The sequence below is a fragment of the Nicotiana tabacum genome, chromosome 21, assembly GCF_000715075.1.
Source record: "Nicotiana tabacum cultivar K326 chromosome 21, ASM71507v2, whole genome shotgun sequence".
NCBI classification, from domain to species: Eukaryota; Viridiplantae; Streptophyta; class Magnoliopsida; order Solanales; family Solanaceae; genus Nicotiana; species Nicotiana tabacum.
This window is the reverse complement of record NC_134100.1, coordinates 67,898,943-67,923,370: the sequence shown is the minus strand read 5'-3', so window position 1 is coordinate 67,923,370 and position 24,428 is coordinate 67,898,943.

Genomic DNA, 24,428 nt, shown 5'->3' with positions numbered 1-24,428 from the left:
TTTCTTTTTGTTCTTTTTTCCTTCATATAACATAGAAAAAATTATTAGTTACTCCATTTTAATTTATGTAGTATTGTTTGATTGGATATTAAGCTTAAAAAGAAAGAAAAAGAATCGTGACTCTTGTGGTATTAAATATGTCATTAGATTTTTGTGGAGTATGAAAATATTTTATCCAGTGTAAAATAGAAAAATAGGATTAAATTATTTTTCGAAAATAAAAATATATCCTTTTTTTAAAACGAACAAATAAAGAATTTCATTGCAACATAAAATAAAAATGAAACAGAGGAGCAATCCTTAGAGCCTGTTTGGTCAAGTTTCTAGGATGCCAAAAGTATTTTTTTGTCAAAAAAGTACTTTTTGAAAATTTCTAGGTGTTTGGCCAAAATGAAAAATTATTTTTGAGCAGCAACCGAATCAGTTTTTCTACTTTTGGGAAGAAGCTACAAATTCTAGCTTATTCCGAGAAGCAGAAGCAGAAGCAGAAAATTAGTTTGTTCAAGACAACAATAACCTTAAATAAATTCATATTTTCTAAATTATCTCTTATTAATTTAACATTTTTTTCCTTTTCCTTTTCCTTTTCCTTTTTATTTTTATTTCCACTATACATTTCTTCTCTTTTTTTATTTTAATCATATTTTTATTCTCTTTTTCTTATTTCTAAAAGTAGATTTTAAATTTATATTTAATGATGTATTTTGACATATTTAAATTATCATGCAAACAATAAGTAAGACCAAACACACAATGTTATTGTTTTGGAATAACTATGTTTTATATTGATTGGAATTTTTAATTTATATTTTTACTTTACGTTTTATATTTTAATTGAATTCTCTTATAATAAATATTAAAATTAATTTTCTATTCTAAATAATACTAATCGCAAATTGAACCTTTAATGTCCCTTTTTCGCAATTTGACACTTAAAAGTACTTTGTTAAAATATTGGTCAAATACAACGAGCTTGCAAAAAGCACTACTCAATTGAATTGGCCAAACACAAACTGCTATTTTGTAAAAGTACTTTTGAATAAAAGCACTTTTTAAAATAAGCAATTTTTGGCAGATTGGCCAAAGGGTTCTTAGAGCAAGCACTTGGCAAAGTACATTACCGCGTATCTGCTTGAAAGAATGAAAGTGTTTGGAAATGCTACTTGGCAAAATAGCTCCTGTTTGGAAATATATATTTTTTATTTTACCTTTTTTTTAAAGAAAAAAATTCAAGTTCAAAAAATTAATTTGGGCCAGTTTTTGGGTGAAATTCTTTTCTTTTACTCATAAAATTAAATGCCCAAGCGCAACTTTAACTTCAAAAAATTATTTTTCAATAATACTTCAAAGATTTGTTTTTTCGAGTTTCCACTAAATTTATATTCAAATACCTACTTAAATTGAAATGGAAACAAAATATGCCTACTAATGGAAGGAACATAATCACCGTAAGCAATCAATGAAGGTAGCTTTATCTTATTTGGAAAATGAATGAATAAATAGCAGAATTGTCAAAAAAGGGTGCTTTTTCTTTTTCTTATTCAATTCTTCATCTATTTTCCCCTTTGCGGTCTGTTCAGATACTCCCTTTATTTTATTTATTTATTTTATTTTATAGAAGTTGTTTTCACCTATGGAGGTTGATTAGGCTGTTGGTGAAACTGAATTACGGTTTTTGTAAGAATTTCTCGGTCTTTCTCTAAGTTTTAGTTTTTGAATCTGTAACGATCTGACCGGTCGTTTTGAGCTCTAGCATTTTGTTCGACGGTTTGAGACTTTGGTAGCTTCATATGATGCATTATGACTTGTGTGTATGATTGACTTTATTTTTCTAGAGGTTCGAGATTGGCTGGGAAGAGTAATTCTTGTTTTGGAAGTTTTAAGTTGGAAGACTTAACTAAGGTTTGAGTCTTGAATAAAATGACCTCAGAACTAGTATGTGATAATTTCAATAGGTTATATGGTGACTTTGGACTCAGGCGTGTGTTCGGATTTGGATTCAAAGGTTTCTAGAAAGTTTCGGCTCTAATTGCTGAAAGTTGGCAAGTCGAAGGATTTGAGGGTTCTTAAGTTTGACGGGGAGTTGACTTTGGTGTTACCGGACTTCGATTGGTATTTTGGGACTTTGGATAGATTCATTTAATTGTTGGAACTTGTGTGCAAACTTTGGTTGTAATCCGAAATGTCTAAGTATGATTCGGACGCTTTTGGCGAAGTTGGAATGTTTGAAAGTCAATAGATGGGTTTAATCTTTGATTCTTGATGTTGTTATTGTTTTTGATGTTTCGAGTCTTAGGACAAGTTCGCAGGAAGTAATGGATTTGTTGGAGTGATTGGACGGGGTCCCGGGTGGCTCGAGTGTATATCAGGCCATTTCAGTGGAGTTCTACATTGCTGGTTTTCTGGTGCTGGGCAATGCTTCGCGATGGCGGAGCTGACACTCGCGATCACGGAGAAAGGAAGTTAGCAGGTGGAGTTTTGCACTTCGCGATCCCCGAGGTATCTGTGCGATCATGAAGAAGGATCTTGGTTAGGTTGGTCGTGTTCCGCAGTCGTGGGCAAATAAAAGGGATCGCGTAGGCTTAGGAGTGTAGTCAGCGCGTTCGCGTGTAGAGCGACACGTTCACAAAGGTGTTGGGGGTGTTGGCTTTTGTGATCGCATGGGCAATTTCACAATCACGATGGTGTATTTAGAGGCGTGCTTACTTTTGTGCGTCGTGATCGCGAAGAAGTGGGTCGCGATCGCGTAGGGTATCACTGGGCAGTATATTTTAAGTGAAATTTCGGGACTTTTGCTTATTCTCTCATATTTTAAACCCCAGGCTTGGAGAGAGGCGATTGTTCAAGAAGATTTTCATACAAGGAAAGAAGGTAAGTAATTTCTACATATTTGTGATTATATTTCAAGATTCTACATGAATATTTAACACCCAAAATATGGAATTTTGGGATAAAATTTGAGGTTTTTGTACACACTTTAAGAGAATCTATTTTGAGAATTTGAGTACCGATTTGGACTCGATTTTAAAAACTAATTATATATTTGGACGCGACAGGTTATGGATCATTGGATTTTGGTATTAGTTTCGAATTTTTGGCGTGCGGTCCCGAATTGTCTTTTGTTGACTTTTTAAAAATTCTTCAAAAATCAAAGCTTCCTATAGCATTGTTTGACTTCCTTGGATGATGTTTGGCTTGGATATGTGTGATTGGGTGGCTAGAGAAAGGTTTTGATGCTATTTGAGGTTGAAGACTAGTCTGGATGAGCTAAATGTCTTGCGTAGCTTTATTGAGGGAATGTTTCCTAAGAAATGGTATTGTTTGCTACATGTGGGGATGATGCATATGCGAAGTGATGAGAGTATATGCATGAGCCAGGGTTATCCATGCCGGAGTAGATTATATGCTTTTTTGTGCCTTGTTGAACTTTGTGATCTTCTTGACTTAAGGTTTACTTGATTTCTATGATAAAATGAGCATATATATTCATGCTAGAGATTGTGTTTTTTTCATGTTATCCTAATTGAACGTAATGCACCATTCTTAAGATTGTTAATATACCCGATTAGGTTGAGGTCATACTTTATATCATAAATACGTGTCTACATCCATTATTCTTGTGATATTGAGTTTCTATTTTCATGCTAAAGACCATGTTTAAATTTTGTTGAGATGTTTAAACATTATGGTTCTTGAAATGTTGGCTCACTTATTGGTGTAAAAGTTATGATTATCCCTCACGCGGTGTATTATGATTAATTACTCTTCTTAATGTTATTTGCTTCCCACCTTACTTGGTAATATTTATATATGCTTGGTGAGGAAAAGTGGTACGAAGAGTGTTTTCGTGCTTGTGAGGAAGAGTGAATTATGCACGAAGGATATATTCATGCTTCTTATTATTATTATTATTATTATTATTATTATTATTATTATTATTATTATTATTATTATTATTATTATGTGGATCGGGTGTAAGTGAGGATTAGAGTTCATGGAACGAAGAGTATTTTTCGTGCGGGTTGAGGACAAGAGACATAGTATATATATTAAATGTATAATATATATATATATATATATATATATATATATATATATATATATATATATGCCTTCTATCTTGTTTGTTGTTGTTACATCTATGCCTTCTACCTTATTTGTTATTGTTCAATTTATGCCTTCTATTTATTTGTTATTGTTCCATCCATGCCTTCTATTTGCTTGTTAGTGTTATATCTATACTTCCTTTCTTGATTTTTATATTCACATCTATACCTTCTATCTTATTTGTTGTTGTATTATTTGTACCTTCTACCTTGATTGTTATTGATATCTATATTCTTCTACCTAATTTTCTATTGTTAGATCTATGCCTTTTACCGTATCTGTTATTGTTATCTATATACTTCCACCTTATTTGTTACTGTTGTGTACCTTCTACCTCGTTGTTATTGTTGGTTGTATTCCCTCAACCTGGTTGGTACTATTATACATATGTTTGGTGAGAATGATTTCACATCAATTGGTTTGCAATTTTATATATATATATATACATACATACATACATACATACATACATACATACATACATACATACATACATACATACATACATACATACATACATACATATGCTTGTTGAGGATGAGATAGATGCACGAAGGGTGTTGTCATGCTATTTGATTTGATACCTGAAACATACACATTTAGTTTCGCGGATTTGAATACTTGGCTTATATTGTTTCCTAGCTACTGCTCTTTCCTCGTGGACTTGATTTATTGAGAATGGTTGGGTCGCTATGTTTCTGAAACATGCATGTTCTTTTCTTTATTTGACTCTTTCATTGTTACTTGTCTTCCTCCTTGTTATTTTCTCTAGCTTATGAATGTCACATGTTATCTTAAGTGAGTATCTTTTAACTTTACCAATCTCGTCACTACTTCACCGAGGTTAGTCAAGATACGTATTGAGTACATGAGGTATGTTGTACTCATACTACACTTCTGCACCTTGCGTGCATATTCTGGAAGCTTAGTTGTTGTAGAAGATGAAGCCTAGCATGGAAGACGAATCAGAGTTCCAAACATAAGTGACCACTTGATCTTGGTAGTTTAGAACCTATATTTCTGTTTATGTAAATTTCAAATAGATAATGTATTTTTCTTCAAATTAGAGTTGTATTCTTAATCTTAGTCGCCCATGACTTGTACTACCAGTCCTTGGGGTAGTTGTATTAATTTTATTAGTCTTATTTATTGATGATTTCTTGTTATAGTTGCATCATATATTGGTTGGATTACCTAGTGGCTAGGGTTAGGTACCATCACAACTTGGTGGGATTTTGGGTCGTGACAAGTTGGTATTAGAGCTCTAGGTTCATAGGTTCTACGAGTCATGAGCAAGTGTCTAGTAGAGTCTCGCGGATTGGTAAAATGATGTCATCCCTATCTTCGAGAGGCTACACGACATTTAGGAAACTTTTTTTTTTCTGTATTCTGTGACTTTGTTTCATCTTGAAACCTAAACCTTCAATATCTTTCTCTTCGATTCGTGTGCGATTTTGAGTACTCGGCATCAGTTGTGCACCGACGACATGTGATGTTGTGGTAGGAATACGAAGGGCTATGGATTCTTAGTCATCGTCTCAATGTGTTGTATTGTCTTAAGATGTGGACGTGCTGATAGATCTTTCAGTTGTACATTTGTGGAATAAAGTTGAATCTTGTTGACGAGAGTAGACTCGGGAAGATTAATTGATTGCTTAGTGGTTGTGATAGTGGTAGGGTCATTGGAAGATGTCGATTATGGGCTAGAAGGTGGTTTATCTCCTACGAGAAGGTTTCTGGTTGTGTGGTTCTTATGAGGATTCTATGAAGAGTTTTTCTTCTATCAAATGTAATGCATATACTACCATTTCGGAGGCTTGAGGAAGTGAGCTCGACTGGTGCAAGAATGAATTTGCACTCATCAAATGATTGAACTATATTTTGAGTGGTGCTATGTGAGTTTATGAGGAGATTCAACTGAATAAATACGCGAGGTCATGGAATTAAAGAAAGAAGGGCATTGTGGGTTATCAACGGATGTGTTTGTGGCTTCAAGACAAATGAGTGAGTCTGCCATCGACTATCGGGTAATTTGGGCATGTGTTGTTATAGCTCCTGGACTTGGATACACTTGTGGATTCGATATGGTTTGAGAAGGTTGTCAGGGAGGATGACTTGGGCAAGGAATTTACTAGATGCATAATGTATTATACCTTATTGATATATGGAGGTTGTGGGGTGGCTCAGGTTTAATATTCCTTTGTGGATGTAGAGTGCAAGAAGAAGGAATTTCTCGGTTACTTCTTTTGGAGTATTCATGTGCTAGGGAAGCACTAGTTGATCGGCATATTTGGCTATGCATTCGGGATTAGGTTAGAGTGAGTGACTCTCGAGAATGGTTCTAGTGGGTTCAAGATCCAAGATGTGGTACCTAAGGATTTTTCGGTTTTGTTGTGTGTCTAAGGATTTGAGTTTTACTTTGGACTGTGAAATAGACTTGGAATATTTTGGTATCATTATCGATTCTGTGATGCAGTGTTGGAAAGATGGAATAAATAGCTTTATATTCATTAAAGGTCTCTTCGGGCGAGCATTTCGGTTTGAGTTACTATTGGGTTTGGCGGCTTGCGAGGCTTTGTTGATTTAGAGAGATTCAATTCTGATGGCTTGGTTATGTGCAGATGGATTTTGAAAAGTTCAAGATGGTTTTGTCCACGACTTGAGGCTGATGTCTCCTATGGGTATGGGAAGTTTGTTGTGTGTTGTGATTCTCTCTTGAATTGAAATAAGTGAAAGATTTTTGGTTGATGAAGTGTATATCCTACCCGTGATTCAGAGTTGATAACATGATTCTCGTATTTTCATTTCATGGCATAATCAATACAGTGAGTCGTGAGGTATTGAGATCGAATGGACAAGGTTGCGATTCTATTTCGGAAGGACGGTCATGAGTTCTAGGAATCATAGGAGATTTCAAATGTTTAATAGGATGCTAGCACTATCTTGTATCGCCTGAGAAGGGTGTGTGTTTCGGAAAACACATTGTGTATTAATTTGCAGATGCTTGACTAGTATTACAGAAATCACACTGTTGGTGACGGTTGATGTTCATATTTTGCTATGTGGTGCGAAATATTTATGGAGTACTTCTCATGAGGCAGTTGTGTATGGGTGACGTATCATTCATTTATGTGGGAGAGTTAGAGATCAGTGTTACACCTCATGTATTCGTACGTGAGTGTACGCCGTAAGTCAATTGATGTAAGCTCAAAAATGATATCATCTTTGAAAGTATATAAATTAACTTAATCATGTTTTTTTAGCAAATATACCACTAGGCTGGATGCCTAGTGGCTAATATATAAATAATACTCCAAAACTGGAATCCAGTGTTTACAATTTGTCCAAAACAAAAAAGCTAAAGGATGTAAAGCTAAATCTAGCTACACTATGAAACCTAACTATTACAAGTGGTAAAGTAGTCAACTCACAACAAATGGGGATGAGTGTATCCACAAGCCAAGTGCAAAACCTCAATGTAGCACCTCCAAAGCTCTCACCAAGCGCCAAGTTTTGTATTCCATATGACAAGGCTAATATGAATCTCCAAGCAACACCATCAAATTCTGGGAATGGCCAAGCATCCATGCAGTATGCATATGCAAACATCCACACTTTGAACAGCAGAATGCAATATGAGAATATTCTCCTCCCTATGTCAATGACACACGTAGAGAAGTAGCCTTTCTTCTGAGTCAAATGTTGTACCACAAGCTTCCAGTAGCAGCTTGTATAAAGGCTGCATTCCTACGTTTTAATCATCCAACATGCACTGCCATAACACCTCCAGAATGGGTATGATAACATGCCATTACCACTAGATAATGTCATTACAGTACAAATATAAACAATTGCAGACCACAGAGCTTTTAAAAATCATTGGATCCCAGCTTTAAGTTCACCATCTGAGGCTTCTGTAAAAACATATAAGTTAGAGAGATATGAACCAACTGAATGCATATCCTGTAGTAAATACATACCTAATATACAATGCATGGGACATGTAATGACCTAAGGCTAAACCTGAAGACATGTTGTGCCCTTATATGATGAGAAATCCACTGCCTGCTTGCACAAATACTTCCATATACCTTTAGAACACCACCAGAATGAGCATGATAACATGCTAATACCAATGGAAAGCACCCTAACAGTATACAGAATTCCATTATAACAAAACAAGTAGCAAGAACAGGCATTAAGAAAACTAACATACTCATCAATCTGGAGCTCTTCTTTTAGCAATCCTAACCCTAAGATTAGGAGTTTGTGACTTGTCAAGAATGATTAATCTTCTCCTTTCACTTGGAAGTTCAGAGAAAGAGTGAAACTGCATTGTACACGCAAAAGAAAATACAAGGTTAGCTAAAACGTCTGCCACATTGTTGCCCTCCCTTAGTACATGCTGGAATAGAACATTGAAGTGCTCCTTCATCTCCTGTATTCTCTTCACTTCAGCTATAATACACCATGGTGGATCCCATTCTCCTTAACTGATCTTCTTCAATCCCAATGAATCAGTTTCCAATATTAGAGGGTGTAGCTCATGAGCCACATAATATGCTAAGCCTTCTTCAATTGCCTTAGCCTCAGCAACAATATTTGTTGTGTCCTCCAGTTGCTTTGCTCGTGCATATACCAAATCACCTTCACTATCCCTCACACAGAAGTCTATAGAACTAGGTCTTGGATTACCTCTTGAAGCTCCATCAGTATTGCACTTATACCATCCACTATGAGGCAGCTTCCAAGTCACCAACACCGGCTTGTATCCCTTAAAGAACTTGACCATGTCTGGCCAAAGATAAGGGATATTGACTTTTCTAAGTAGTGTAAGGTCTTGTTGATCTCATGTATCACTCTATTAACATATACTGAACCTCCATTTCTATTTGTGTTTCTCATCTTCCAAAGATCCCAAGTGACAATAGCTAGCACAACTTGATATAATGACTTAAGTTTTGGGCAACATGCAATATTCCACCACTCTCTAATAACTTGATGCACCTATACTAGCTGAAAATTAAGCCCTGAAACATTCATAAATGTCCTCCAAACTCTAGTAGCAGTATGTCTAGATAGGAACAAATGATCAAATAATTCCTCTTGTAGAGCTTGACAATACCAACAACTAGGCATATATACATACCCCAGTCTTCTCCACATATCATCAGTAGCCAATTTGAATCTCTATAGCCTCCATAGGAAGAAAGATAACTTGAAGGTCAGACCTTTAATCCACATCTGCTTGAATTCCTGATTAGTGTTTGCCCTATGTCTCACTAGTTGCCATGCACTACTAACTGTGAACTTGCCTGATGCTGTAGGTCTCCACCAAGGCTTGTCCCAGTAACCTCCAGTGTCTTCAAATTCACCTACTGTGTAATATGTTATCCAATATCCTTAGGAAAGGATTGTTCAACTAACTGCTCATTCCAGTCATCTCCTTGCCCCAAGTTTGCCACTTCTTATAGGTCCTCATTGATGTGAAAATCAGGTGGCACAATATGATATAAAGCTCCTAACCCAGTCCAGTTTTCATGCCAAACATTTATAGTAGCACACTTCATCTCCCACCAAATCTCATGCTCCACCTCTTGCCTAACATTTAAAATTTTCCTCAAAACAAGTTAACCATGTTACCGTGGAGGTTACAAATATATAAGATCATGAATAACAAGTACCAAGAGGGCTGGAAGGATTTGAAGCTAAACGAATTGAAGAAACTAAGTTTTGTTGAAACTCGACAAGTTGGAAATGTTATAACATGTATATTTGGGGTAAGACTAGGGTGCTTAACATGATAAGGAGGTTATGTTTTATCTTAGCCGTATGATAGTCGTGTGTTATGTTTTGAATTCAAAAGAGTTTTGGAACAAAAGTTGGCAAATGTCATCACAAGTTACATTCATAATATGCTGAGAATTAGGTTAAATGTAGCTGAGCTTTTCTCCCTATATACTTGGAGTTACGGGATAAATACACCTACCATATTGAAGTTCTACGAGTCTAGTTTCTAACTCATTAAACCTCTCATCGATACAACATCAGAGTAGATAGATATTCGCATTTTTGCGAGACTGCGCAAGCAACTCTCTAATGGGACCCATTTAGGCGGTAGTCGACCTACTTCACTTTAAAAATGATTTGGATGCCTATTTCTTTGCTCAGTTTCGACTCAACTTCATCTCCAAACTCCTACTAACCCTCCTAAATAGGTACCAAAAGGGTTTTAAGGGGAATCCAATTGATTCACCATATTTCAACATCAAAAGTTTGTTCTAGTGAAGAACAACACCTCTTTGAGGTTGTGTTGTCATTGCGGATAGTTGTGGGCTGTGTTCGGCTAAAATTTCAAGTTGTTGCTACTGGTTAAGGTGATTAACCAATCTACTACATGTTCTTGAAGTTGTTTGTGTGTTAGTTGCATTATTTGAGCAAGATACTACAAGGGGAGACTTGAAATAGTTTGAGATGTTATTGTTCTTAATGAACTGTTTTGGAAAGGTTGTTTCCATGAACTTTAAATGGTTGGATACCTTGGAAAATGATGCTTTTATGATGTTTTTATTATAAATATATTGTCTACATTTCATATTTGTTGTTGGTACTGTGAATATGAAGAGAAAGGACAACATAACAATGGAAAGTTATACTTGTTGTTGTTGTTGGATTGTTGGGTTGTTTGAGATTGAATTAGGAGATGAATAGGAGGTTAGAATTCCTCTCATTGTACTTAATATCATCCTGGATATGTTGTTAATTTAATGAATGAATGACTTTGGGGTTAAGGGGTTCAAAAGGGATTCAATCTGAGCTTGCTGCTCGTCGTATTAAATAGTAGTTTCGTTAGTGATGTTTATGCACTTGTTGTTGTGTAGATTGATTTGTGTTGTGGTGCTGAAAGTATATTGTTGAAGGTAGTTGTATCTTTCGTAGCTTAACGATAAACTTATTATCATTGTTGTAGATTAAGGTGCAAAGAGACAAGTTAAACGTGGTTATTGGACAGATTGTGATAAGGTATGTTAAGGCTAAACCTTTCCATCATTTTGGCATGATACCATAACGACATGTGTTTGATAACAAGTCAGAAAGAGAAGTTCGTATCTTGAACTTATGTACATTATCCTAGTCTAATAAGTTACATTATTATGCCTTATCGAGACTTTTTATTCAGTTAAGTATTGTCTTCTTTAAGATAATAGATCAGAGGGTCTATATATATACAGTATTTTCACCATCACCGAGCTATAATCGGTGGGCAGGCCCCTATTGGGCAACCTATGATAAGATGGTAAGTTATATATCGAGCCTACTATGGTTGAGCGCCTATGAGTGAGCCCAGAATGGCCCTTTGACTCCCAGTTACTTTCAGTTATTATATTATTTGTTCAGTCTCAGCTTTCAGTTATTCTATTACCTTACATACTCAGTAAATTATTTCGTACTGATGTCCCTTTTGCCGGGGACGATGCATTTCTTGCCTACAGGGCCTGATAGACAGCTGGATAAACCTTCCTAGTAGTAAGAGCCAAACATTAGCTTGGTTTGTATGCTCCACTTCCCCTGAGTTACCAGGCTAGACCTTGGACTCCATTTTATATATACAGGTTTTATGGGTAGGTCGAGGCCCTGTCCTGACCATGATACAATACAGTTATCTTTAGAGGCTTGTAGACGAGTCTTGTGTATTTTGTATATCATTATTGTGGCCTTGCTAGCCCTGTGTACATGTTAAGTTTCGTATTGCTGGTTGTAGACGTTCATGGCGGCCTAGTCAGCCTACACAGTTATGTATATAAGCTTTTGGGTATGTTTACCCATCAGATGAGAGAGACATTATTTTTAGATGATTCAGAATATGGCCTCATTGGCCTTGACTGGTATTGTCAGCTTGCAGGTAGGCCTCGTCAGCCTAAGTTAAGGGTTACCTCTCCAGAGTTCAGAGTTATAGAGTGGTACGCTCGGGCCGAGTATGGCACCGGGTGCCGGCCATGCCTTCCCAAGTTTGTGTCACGCCCCAAAACCGAGGAGCGCGACCGGTGCTCAACCGAGTGAACCCGACCGAGCAAGCCTGTTAGATTTTATTCTATCCAAACTCATCCACGAATGGAGATAATACATATTATCATTAATTAGACAAAAATGTGTTCATGTCTACAATACCAATTCATTTCCAATAGTTTCATCATTTTTAACGTCTTAAATAGAACAAGTGATACAACCACAACATAACGTAGTTTGTCTTTCCCAGCACCAATACACAACCCACACTATGTCTACAGAGCCTCTATAGATGAAGAAGAGTACAATGATCATGCCGGCAACAAGGCCCCGGCTATACCTCAAATCGAATACACAAAGTACAAAAGATACACGACCCCGGGATGAAGTGGGCTCACCAAGTCAGCTGGGAAGAAGGTGTACTGCTATCACTGATCAATATCTCCTGCTATGGAACCACCTGCATCCATTTAAAGATGCAGCGCCCCCGACAAAAGGGACGTTAGTACTGTTGAATAGCACTAGTATGTACAACTAAACACCCTCTCAATAGAATGATAAATAATATAAACAAGATTATCATAATGTTAATGGAAGCTTTAATCAACATCAAACTTCAATTTAGGATCAAGACAATGTTTCAATTAATTTGCATATCTCACATTGGGATATTTTTAGTATCAATATACCATTGTCCACAATACTATTATTCACAATACCGTTATTTACAAAACTAGTACCACCGTACTCTCAGCACGGAGTCTGATCACGACCCGACCGGCTAGGCTATCTCATTAGAGACATCAACCATAATTTCTTTCAGAATCAGTACCACGGTCTTTAACACGGAGTCTGATCACGACCCGATCGGCTAGGCTATCCTTTAGGGATATCGACCATAATCACAATTTCAATAACAATTTCCAGCACGATCACCACCATGTGTGTGTCATTGTGTCCGATCTCGACCCGATCAGCTAGGCTGTCTTATTCGAGATATCAACCTTTTTGTATCAATCATCGCATTTCATATTACTTTCACATCTTTTCACTTCATTGGCACTAATGGCCATAATTTATAAGATCATTCTTGGCACGTTGGCCGTACTTAGTATTTCATGCTCACCTTTTCACTTTCTAACATCAACATCATCAACAATAACAACAACAAATCAAATCAAGGCATATAGAATACATGTGAGAAATTAAGAGTCTAAAGCACATAGAGATTCTTCACAAAATTAGGCATAATAGCCTTCGTTTGAACTTGACTTGAAGTCGAAACATTATTAATACACATCCCATATTTTAACACATCCTCAATCGATAACATAACATGAATAAAGAATTTGGGGTACTTGTTGAACATATATCTTTCATCCCAATATTACTCGGTATAGCCAATTTTATATGAACCACTCGGGACTTACATAATTCACATTAATATCGTAGGATCCAATTCTAAGAGAAGAGTTTAGCCAACATACCTCAATTGAGCTTCCTTAACTCTAAAATGTTTTAAAATTCTTAGCAACTTCAATATATTTTAGAAATATAACAAATTGAACCAAAATTAGTAAGATGATTATGGTTCTAGCTCATTTGAGCATTTTATCAAACACTAGGTGTGCATTAAGGTTTAAAGGTCTTTTTATGGAGGATTTCATCATCCCACAACCCAATCTTTACCAGTTTTAGCTCAAAAATCTCCCTACACCCTTTGATAAAACATGCATGTAAAATAAACAACTCTCATGCCCAAAACTTATATAGTTAATTACCCGTGTTTAGATAATTCCAAAATTAGGGGTTAGGGTGTAGAATCTTACCTCTAGGATGAAGACCTAGTGAGTTTCGTTCTTAATATTCCAAAACTTGAGCAAGAATTGAAGAATCAATTATTGAGGAACACCTTCTCACTCTAGGGCACTCTCTCTCACTCTAAAATATCAGATTATATCTAAAAATGACCCAAAACGTGTATTTAACAAAGTAGGGTCGGGTTTTAAAAATCCCAAAATAAAGCTCCGGAATAGGTTCTGCGGTCGCATATGCGACTGCATAATGGTTATGCGGACCGCATATCGGTCGCATAATTGGTGTCCAAAATGACCAAAATCTTCCTGTGTCTGCGGTCGCTATGCGGTCCGTATAACTGTTCTGCGGTCGCATAGTGCATCGCATAACAGTTATGCAGTCGCATACTCGACCATATAACTGCTTCCCACTGGCCCAATTAACTTCTTCACTCTGCAGCCATTATGCGATCCGCAAAGTGATTCTGCGGTCGCATAATGGACCGCAGAAACGCATTTCATAGCCAAATATTTTCCTTTACTCTCCGGCACCACGAAATATTATTTTCTTTTGCAAATTTTACCAAGCTTTACACTTAAGTACTTCAAAATTTTTTGGGGTGTTACATTCTCCCCCGCTTAGGATTATTCATCCTCAAATGAGGGTAAAAATCCATCATTAGCACCTTATGCAGCTCAGTTGTTTTTATACCACACACTAGTAGCCCCAAATTTAACTAACTCTCTAAATTTCCAAAAATTTGCCAGAGTTTCCCTTGTAATTAGGCCTATCCACCTGTCAGAGAGCCCCAGAAACACATCCTAACAACATATACATATTCCAACGACGTAACATACTACAAAACAACACCAATTGTGGCCTCATAAGCAATATATTTCCAGAAAGGAACACCTTTAATGCCAATTGTTCAAATGATACAAAATTCAAAAAAATAAGACTTATAATTTTCCTAGATCACAACTTTATAAATACATGGTAATTCAAACAAATAAGGATACGTTTTCTTGATTTCTTCCTCGGCCTCCCAAGTAGCCTCTTCAACCTGTTGGTTTCGCCACAACACTTTCACGGAAGCAATTTCTTTATTTCATAATTTTCGGACTTGCCGATAATTAATAGAAACCAGAATCTCTTCGTATATCAATTTCTCTTTTACCTCAATAGTATCAACCGGAACAATGAGTGTCGGATCTCCAACTACTTTCTTCAACATAGACACATGAAACACCGGGTGTACTAATTACATCTCAGGTGGTAACTCAACCTTGTACGCCACCTCACCGATCCTCTGAATGATTTTGTACGGTCCGACATACCTCGGACTCAATTTTCCTTTCTTACTAAATCGCATTACCCCTTTCATGGGGAAAACTTTTAAGAATACCCAATCATCTTCTTTGAACTTCAAATCCCTACGACGGACATCCGAATAGGATTTCTGACAACTCTGAGCAGTCTTCAACCGCTCCTTAATGATTTTAACTTTTTCCATGGCCTGATGCATGAGGTGTGGCCCTATCAACTCTGCTTCCCCAATTTCGAACCACCCAATGGGAGATCTACATCTCCTACCATATAAAGCCTCGAACAGTGCCATTTGAATGCTAGCGTGATAGCTATTGTTGTATGCAAATTCTATGAGTGGTAAATAATCATCCCAACTACCTTTGAAGTCTAGAACACAAGCACGCAACATATCCTCAAGCATCTGAAACATTATTTTCTTTTGCAAATTTTACCGGGCTTTACACTTAAATATTTCAAAATTTTTCGGGTGTTACAGTTTGGGGCATGACAAACTTGGTATCATAGCAGTTCTATCCTAGGGAGTCTACAAACCGTATCTAATAGATCCTTGTATATAGATATGTTGTGCACCACATTATATAAACAGGAAGCAACAAGGCATTTAGGAGTCTGTTACCCTTCTTTCAAATCCAAATCGTGCTATAGAGCCGAGTCATATGAATTTGAGCCAGGACTTATGTTTGCTAATGATATAGAGATGCTTGCAATTAGAAAGATTACAGATAGCAAGAGGGCTAATGGAACAACAGCTAAGGGCTCTAATAAAGAGAGTTCTTAACGATGTGGCCCTGTTTGAGGCCCTATCAGATCGTGCATACTAGATGTGCAAATTCCAGCTTAAGACCCTAAGATGGGAATATCAAACACACCTCAAGAATAACAGTCCATGGGAGTATTAGAAGGTAACAGTATAAGTTTCAACAAGTAATAGAAGCAAGGTGAATGAGGGTACGAGGTACCCAGTTAGTGAAGATTATCATCATTTACAATTCAGTCAGAGAAATATAAGCATTATGAGTTACCTTCAACAGTAATAGAGGTATGTACAATTGGAAACAACCATCTCAGTTATGCCTTGTGGGAGCTAACATATATAGTTTAAGAGAAGGATGAGATATCAGAATCCATCTGGGGTTAGAGTAACCCAAAATGGTGGTTGGATTGTTAGCGTTAACTAACATTTCCGGAGGATATTGCAGGTGTGGTAATAGTTCTCCTTGTGAGACATACATGTGGTGCACTCTAGAATAGTATAGTCAGATATGAATACTAGAATGTTTAGATTGGCACTGGAATCCTAGAAGGGATAAATATTTACCTTAGTATGACTCTCGTCCCTAGTAAAAGAGTATTAGGTGACCCGAAGATCTAGTGAGATGGAACAAGGGGAGCTAAAGCGAAAGATAGTTTGTTGAAGTTTTCAGAATAAGGTAATAGACAGAAACATTAGCAGGAGAGTAAGAAAAGAGTAAATGAAGCATTATGAGTAAGATGTGATAGATGAGTGATAATGGTAAATCAAAATATGACAAGATGACAGAGTCTATAGTAAAGTGAAGGAAAAGACAAAAAGAGATAGGCCTTGACACTATAAAAAAGTATATGCCATAAAGTCATATCCTTATTTCGAGATATGAGTTGGTGACTCAAACATGATTACCAGAAGGCTAAGTTAGACCCCTCGGAGTAAAAGAAATTAGTATGGGCTAGTAAATAAGATAAAATCAAAATGAATTAGGGACCAAAGAATTTGATAATAGTTGACATCGTGAAAATTTTAGATATCGCATTCCGGCAATAATAGAATGGACAACAAAAGAATAACCTTTAAAGGTCATTCAGGAAGACGCTTCCCTAAAGCAAGCACTATGAGAAAGGTTTAGCTTAAGGGACTATGTGTGTCAATTACACTAGGTGTCACCCTCGTGCGTAAGAAATTCAGTTATCCTTGGTACATAAGGGTTACCACAAGGCGAGTAAGAGTTAGTGAAGATGTGAAAGGACGCCAAAAATGAAGGGGTAACTATGGAATGGTAAAGGAAGAATGCAGTAAAAAGGTGAAAGGAATGAGATTGTATTTATTCAGATATTACAGATATGTTACGATTCCAGAACATTATGCAAGCACGGCGCCAGAAAAAGGCTGTAAGGGTTCCCGCCCAGGATATTATTGATAAATAAGTGTGAATGAACACTTGATACATAAGGAGTCAGTGCAGGAGATATGTTAAGACAAAGGAAATAACCCAAGAGAGATTACGCGAAAAATAGATATGAGAATGAACCAGAGAGTAGTTAGTAGTTGATTCGGGAAGAGTCTAGTTATGGCTAGACAAATGGTTACAGATAAATCATCATATCGTGCAAGATAAATGTAGTTAACCCCAACATAGGGAATTCAGTCTCGCAGATATGACATCGTAATCCTTGAGAAATATTCAGATAGGAGTTGGGGTACTTAAAGGTACCGTATAAGTGTTACGAAAATAGCTGGGTAGATAGTCAAAATTTTAGTTCAGAAGCAACCCTACAAGTACAAGGGCGAAGAGGTAAGTAACTAAGGATAATTATAGGCGATGAAGAACATCAACAATTCTGCCGGGTATACGATGTAATAAGCTCGCATCCTTACAAGAGTCAGAGGGTCTTCCATAAGTACTACAACGAAAGTCTAAATGAGGAAATAACGAAGAAGGTTTCGACCTAAGTATTGTAACATGAAGAAGAAATGATCTTGTAATAACAGTCTCACTACAACATTGTATGCACTACATAAGAAAGTGGAACCTATCGTGACTAATGACGAGAAGTAAAATCAAAAGTTATATTCGAGATAATACGAGTTGCACGAAATTCCAATATGTGTGGGCATTAAGATAAGCCATGTCTTCATGCAACAAGTGGCAGAACGACCAGGAAAAGTAATTGCCTACATTTAAAGACAACTGAGAAGGCACGAAAGGAATTACTCAATCTATGACTCATAGTTAGTTACGTTATGACCGCACTTAAGATTTCAGAGTATTATATATGCAGCATATATGTTGACATTCTTATACTTATAGGATATTCTAGTATATGTTAAAAGGAAGAATTGAGTCCATGTCATATACAAAGGCTAGAATTGTTTGAATATTATAACGTGTATGTTCCATAGCGTCCACGAAAGGCAAAAGTAATAAATAATACCTTGAGCTACAGATTGGACGATAGCTTAAGCCTACATAAAGGCTGAGAGAGAAGAGGAAGCCCGAGAGTTACAATAGCTAAGTAAATCAGGAGTCTGATTACTAGACCCAAATAATTATAGAAATCGTGATTCAGAACATTGCAGAATCACTCTTAATATCAAAGGTACAAGAGAGATAGTACAACGACCATATTCTATTACGGCTCTATGATAAAGCCAGTTAGAGGAGTACTAACCTCATAAGAAGATAGTATGAAGCTCCCACCGCATTGTGTATGCACTAGAAGTGCAAGTAATATAGTAGAGCTTTAAGGCGTGGTTGTGAATTCTACCTATGTGGAAGGGAGGTTATAAAAGCGACAGAAGAGACATCACGACCCGACCCGATCAGCTAGGCTATTCACCATACCAATACCACTATTTACCATACCAATACCACTATTCACAATACCATTATTCACAAAACCAGTGCCACCACACTCTTAGCACGGAGTCCGATCACGACCCGATCGGCTAGGCTATCTCAGTAGAGACATCAACCACAATTTCTATCAATATCAATACCACCATCTTTAACACGGAGTCTGATCACGACCCAATCGGCTAGGCTATCCATTAGGGATATCAACCACAATCACAATTTCAATTACTATTTCCAGCACAATCACCACCATGTGTGCGGCATGGTGTCGGATCACGACCCGACCGGCTAGGATGTCTTATTTGAGACATCAACCTATTTATATCAATCATCGCATTTCATATTACTTTCACATATTTTGATTTCATTGGCACTAATGTCCATAATTATAAGGTCATTCTTCGCACGCTGGCCATATTCAGTATTTCACGCTCACCTTATCAATTTCAAATATCATTATCATCATCAACAACAAATACAACTCAAATCAAGGTGTGTAGTACACATGTGAGCAATTTAGAGTCTAAGACACATAGAGATATTTCACAAAATTTGGCATAATAGCCTTCATTTGAACTTGCCTTAAAGTCAAAACATTATTAATGCACAACCCATATTTTAACACATCCTCAATTGGTAACATAACATGAATAAAGTATTTAGAATGCTTGTTGAATATATATCTTTCAACCTAATCTTACTTGGAATGGCCAGTCTCATAATGAATCACTCGGGACTTACATAATTTACATGAATATCGTGGGATTCAATTTTAAGAGAAGAGTTTAGCCAACATACCTCACTTGAGCTTCCTTACACTCTAAATATTCCGTAATTCTTAGAAACTTCAATCTATTGTAGAAATATAACAAATTAAATCAAAATTAGGAAGATGATCATGGTTCGAGCTCATTTGAGCATTTTATCAAACACTAAGTGTGCATTAAGGTTCCAAGGTCCTTTTATGGAGAATTCCATCACCCCACAACCCAATATTTACCATTTTTAGCTCAACAATCTTCCTACACCCTTTGATAACACATGCATGTAAAATAAACAACTCTCATGCCCAAAAGTTATCTTGCTAGTTACCCATTTTCAAAAAAAATCGAAATTAGGGTTTAAGGTGTAGAATCTTACCTCTAGGATGAAGACCTAGTGAGCTTCCCTTCTTAATCTTCCAAACCTTGAGCAAGAATTGAAGAAACATTATTGAAGAATACCGTCTCACTCTAGAATATCAGATTATGTCTCAAAAATGGCCTAAAGAGTGTATTTAACGAAATAGGCTTGGGTTTTAAAAACCCAAAAATGGAGCTCCGGAAAAAGGTATGCGATCGCATAACCGATATGCGGACTGCATATCGGTTTGCATAATTGGTTACAAAATAGCCAAAAGAACTGTTTGTGTATATGGTTACTATGCGGTCCGCATAACTGTTATGCGGTCGCATAATGCACCGCATAACAATTATGCGGTCGCATAGTCGACCACATAGTTGCGTCCAACAGACCCAATTAACTGCCTCATTCTGCGGCCATTATGCGGTCCGCAGAGTGGTTCTGCGGTCGCCTAATGGACCGCAAAATGCACTATTCCGCCATAAATTTTCCTTTACTTTCCGGTGCATTGTTCAGCCCAAAAAGTCCGAGCCGCGGCGAGCAAGCTCGCCGCGAAGAATTTCTACAATCCTCAAACACGTAAGCCTAGTCCGGCACCATGAAACATTATTTTCTTTGCAAATTTTACCGGGCTTTACACTTAAGTACTTCGAAATTTTCCGGGGTGTTACAATGTCGATGGCTTATATGGATTGTGTTGATGTGAGATCACCCATGGATATATGTATGGTGAGCTTATATAATGATTTGATGGATTTGGAATGACTCTTGGCACGTTCGAGGACGAACGCATGTTTAAGTAGGTATAATGACCCACCGACCGTTTTGAGCTTTAGAACTTCGTTCGGCAGGTTGAGACCTTAAGAAGCTTCACATTATGCATTGTGACTTGCATATTTGGTTGGTTTTGATTTTCGAGAGGTTCAGAGTTGATTTGGGAGAGTAATTCTCAATTTAGAAGCTTTAAGTTGGAAGAGTTGACCTAGGTTTGACTTTTTTGCAAACGACATCGGATTAGTGATTTGATGGCTTCAATAGGGTTGTAAGGTGATTTTTGACTTTGGCGTATGTCTGGATTTGGATTTGGAGGTTCTTAGGTTGATTTGGCTCTAATTGTCGAAAGTTTTAAATTTGAAAGTTTGGGAAGTTCATAGGTTTGACCGGGAGTTGACTTTGAGGCTATCAGGTTTAGATTATTGTGCCGGGAGTTGGAATAAATCCTTTTGTCATTTGGAACTTATGTGTCATGACCCAAGATCCCACCTCAAGGCCGTGATGGTGCCTAGATGAACTTACTAAGAAGCCAACTCAAAGATAGCAAATAAAGTCTATTTTTATTATTCTCGAAGATGTAGTGGCGAGGCTAGATGCTAAGGTCTAAGAAACGTACCAAGAGTCATTCCAAAGCCATCAAATCATTGTATAAGCTCACCATACATATATCCATGGGTGATCTCATGTCAACACAATCCATATAAGCCATCGACATAATCCTGACGAACACATGCCAATATAACAAAGATAACCTCGAAGAAGTAGTGGCGAGGCTAGATGCTTCCGGATACTTACCATACAAGAAACATAGTAGAATTAAGAACTGGATCAATAGGTAATATCATGATTAATAAGAGCCACATATAGAAACAGATAAGCATGCTTTTCTAGCACAGAAATAACCCTATCGCTGCTCAGATGTAACAATAAAAGATAATATGCTCAAATAACGGAACCGAGACTCTCAATTAGCATATAACAATGTCAATTAACAATTTATAATGAAATAAATACTTCAAAACAAGTCAATAAAAAGAATGTATGCTCAATTAGTACAAGGTCCATGTATCCCGATACACAATCCATGTATCACATAACCTGATACAAAATCCGTATACCAACTCGGTACAAAATCCATCTACCGATCATACTCACAGGGCCCAAAGTAACATGATTATCACCTAACTTTAGAGGGACAAATCCAAATCCAAGCGCACAAGGAGTATAATAGCATCCTTCATAAATCAATCATGTCCAATGTGCCATAATTTTATCTCACCCCTATGCTTACCCTTCGTGCCACATCCTCAATCCAATTCACGTATCCATTATTAAAAATGTATGAATATTCTCAAGAATGATTGATAGAAGGTGCACAAAGACTTAATAAATATCATACGACTATGTGCTCATGAAATCTCTATGTGGATATGGATAATTATGCATTTCAACATATCAAGAATAGGTTCCCATGCCTTCACAATTAATAATAAGCCTAGGCATGATTTCTAACATGAATAAGAGAGCAAACGTAGTCACATAAACCAAATAATCATGATTCAAACAAAAACATAGTCAAATAGCATGACATATTCTAATTTCTACCCCCGATCATAATATAAACTCGGTGAATGGATATACGCTCGCCACAATGTATATACACCACCCCAAAACCCCAAACACATAGCAAATAAGTCAAATCCTAGGGATTTCCCTCTTAACAAGGTTAGCCAAGAGATTTACCTCCACACGGTAGCCTCTAATCTCCCAAAAATAGCCTTTCCTCTTAAATCAACCTACGAACGAGCCAAATATAGCCAAATACAACTCAATAATGTCAAACAAGCCATAAAAATCAAACCCAAACAATAAAGATTCAATCTTTAATCAATTGCACAAAGTCAATCTGGGCTCGCCTCCCGAAACCCGACAAGATTTACAAATTCCGAACACCCATTCCAATACAAGTCCAAATATAAATTTCATCCGAAATCAACTCCAAATCGGGGATCAAATCTTCATTTTATACTATTTTATACTCTAGAAAAGTTTTGCAAAACCCCCAATTTTTCTCTCTTAGATTCTCCAATTGAATGCCAAAATCAATGGTAGAATCATGAATAATAATCAAGTTCGAGTCAAGAACACTTACCCAATCCATAAAGGTCTGCCCAGGTCTATGAAATGTGATCGCGGGATTGCGATCGCGAAGGCCAAAACTTTCCTAGATAAAAAGTGCCCTTTGCGAACGTGAAGGAAATCATGCGAACACGACCAGTCTCAAGCCAAGCTTACGCGAACGCAATTAGACTTCTGCGAACGCGTAGGAAAATCTCATGTTCGACTACACGCCTCCGTGAATGCGACACCTAGGTGCGAACATGAAGCATCAAATCCCATCACCGCGCGAACGCGACCCCTCTCCCACGAATGCGAAGCGTTAAATCTTGACTGCCCAAATTTCTACTCCGCGATCGCTAGCCTCCCTTCGCGATCATGAAGAAGCTCTACACAAGATACCTGCCATCCCAAAACAAGGAAAATTGGGGAGAAGCTACCCCGAAACACATTGGGACCCAGTATAATCATTCCAACAAGTCCAAAACATAACACGAACCCACTCGAGGTCTCAAATTACACCAAATAAAATCAAAACTACAAATTTCACCTCTATTCAAGCCTAATGAACTAATCAAACTTCCAACTTCCAAAACTCATGCCGAACCATGTCTAACTAACTTGGAATGACCTCAAATTTTGAACACTAGTTCCAAATGATATGACAAACTTATTCCAACTTCTAGGACAGAGATCTTAACCCGATAATACCAATGTCAACTCCCGGTCTAACCTATGAACCTTCTAAACCTTTAAACTTCCAACTTTTGCCAAAAAAATCCAAATCAACCTAGAACCTCCAAATCTAAATCCGGACATACGCCTAAGTTCAAAATCACCACACGAACCTATTGGAACCATCAAATACCATTCGAAGGTTATTTACACAAAAGTGAAACCTCGGTCAACGTTTCCAACTTAAGCTTCCATAAGTGACAATAAGTGTTCCAAATCACTACCAAACCTTCTTGATGCAAAACCAATCAACCCCGCAGGACGAAAAACAATAAATACACCTACATGAAACTTTAAGGGGAACTTGGCTCAAATACACAAAACGACCGACCAAATCGTTACATTCTCCCCCTCTTAAAGAAATGTTCGTCCTCAAATGAGTTTGAGAACATACCTGGAATGCCAAAAAGATGTAGATATCTACTCCACATATCATGCTCGGTCTCCCAGGTTGGCTTCTCGATTGGTTGACCTCTCCAAAGAATCTTCACTGATGCAATATACTTCGACCTCAGCTTGCGAACCTGCATGTCCAAAATGACCACTGGTTTCTCCTCATAAGCCAAGTTCTCATCCAACTACACTGAACTAAAATCTAACACATGTGATTAATCCTCATAATACTTTTGAAGCATGAAAACATGACACACAGGATAAACTCCCGACAAGATGGGTGGCAAAGAAATCTTGTAAGCCACGTTGCCGACTCTCTCTAGAACCTCAACCATGGGCTCAACTTGACCTTCTTCCCAAACCTCACCACGCCGTTCATAGGCGCAACTATGAGAAGAACTCTCTCACTCTCCATGAAAGCTACATCATGAACCC